Source organism: Vollenhovia emeryi, unplaced genomic scaffold (genome assembly GCF_000949405.1).
Source record: "Vollenhovia emeryi isolate VEMERY1.0 unplaced genomic scaffold, V.emery_V1.0 DF939503.1, whole genome shotgun sequence".
In the NCBI taxonomy this organism is placed as follows: domain Eukaryota; kingdom Metazoa; phylum Arthropoda; class Insecta; order Hymenoptera; family Formicidae; genus Vollenhovia; species Vollenhovia emeryi.
In genome coordinates, this window is record NW_011966863.1 from 26,173 (window position 1) to 27,952 (window position 1,780).

At 43.6% G+C, this 1,780-nt stretch overlaps 1 pseudogene; it reads left to right on the plus strand.

Annotated features, from left to right (window-relative positions):
• The first annotated feature begins 654 nt into the window (after nt 1-654).
• Nucleotides 655-1,780, plus strand: part of LOC105557371 — a 6,416-nt pseudogene continuing 5,290 nt past the window's right edge.

The following is a 1,780-nucleotide window of genomic DNA, read 5'->3' on the forward strand; positions in this document are numbered from 1 at the left end:
CAGTAGGTGATTTCATACGAGATTGAGAAGAAAAACATTGTGGACAGTATAAAGTCCGAAAAGACGCTAGCGCGACAACATGGAACAACGAGAGCAAGATCTGGTGGAACGAGCCCACAGGATCACCACATTGGGTGATTATTTGGGGTGGCTGCAACAATGCCACGAATGTATCGCAGAGCTAGAGGAACACAGCCGTGTCAAACGTCAGAGGCTATCCATCGGTAACAAACAATCGCCGGTGGCTCGAATCGCGCGACTCGAGAGTGTCAAGTGCCAAGTTGAAAGAAGATTCGTACATTTCGGGGGTGGTGATGTTGGAACTTCTTCGAGAGCACAACTGTCGTGGCGCAAGATCGACACCGCGTTCGAAAACCGCGTGCTTACCGGTGCGGTGATTAACGCGGAGTACATCGAGCCGCGAAAATTTCTCGATGACGCTCGCGATATCGTGATCGAGCACGTGCGAGACACTATCGAGCGCTATAATTGTGTAAAGGTGAATACTATGTTCAACGGAGAGTTTGTGATAAACGTGCAAATAAAAGCATAAATACAAAAACTATGAACTGTTTATTACAACGGACCTACAACAGTGGTATGAGTCGCGCGTAATCGGTCCGACTCTAGCTGAACTCGAAGAGTTTCAGGAGCGTAATAGCGGGTGGGCGATGGCGCGTATACACAACGTAACCATTAACGTGAACAAGTGCAATCCTATGCGCGCGGGATGCCATATAGACATGCCAGAAGTGGTGAAACGAAAGAAAGCAGTGATCAACGTACGAACAACAGACAATGCGTGTTTCGCGTGGTCAGTAGTCGCTGCTCTCTTTCCGGTTGAAAGATACACCGATCGCAAATCGTCGTATCCGCATTACAGTGATGTGTTAAACCTGCGAGACGTTCCAATGCTGATGACATTAAGTGGTATTAAAAAGTTTGAACAATTGAACAGTATTTCCATCAATGTGTACAGCATCGTTGAAAAGAACAATTGTGAACGTGCAATCGTGCCGCTACGAGTTGCTGACGAGAAGAAGGAGAAGCACGTGAACCTATTATACCTGTAAGATCAGGGGGGTGCCGAAGTGGGCCACTTCGTCTGGATAAAGAATTTATCCCGCCTCATCAGTTCTCAACTCAGCAAGAAGGAGCACAAAAAGCACATTTGCGATCGGTGAGTATCGACAAGATTTGTGAAACTTATTTTATTTGAAAAAATATTATATAAAAATTTTTGTCTTTCCAGATGTTTGCACTACTTTAGCTCCAACGTCAAGTTGCAAGTCCACAGTGTGGACTGTCAACAGATAAATGACTGCGCGATCATATTACCCAGCGAGGAGGACAAGTGGCTCAGTTTTAACAATCACAGTAGAAAGGAACGTGTGCCGTTTGTCGTCTACGCCGACTTGGAGTGTATCCTGAAAAAGATGGATACGGATCCGAAGACATATCAGCACCATGAAGTATTTAGCATCGCTTATTACCTGCACTGCTCATATGACGACTCGCTATTAATATATCAGTTTCGTCGTGACAAGGATTGCATCGCATGGTTCGCTGACCAACTAGAAGAATTAGCATATCGTGTAAAGAATATTTTTTGCAAAAGTATAATCTCTACAAAAATATCTTTACTGGCAAAAGTATCTTCTTTACAAAAATAGTGTCTCCACAAAAATCTTCTGTACAAAAATATCGTCTCCACAAAAATATCTTCTCTACAAAACTATCTTCTCTACAAAAGTAATGATATCAACAAATTACGCCAAAT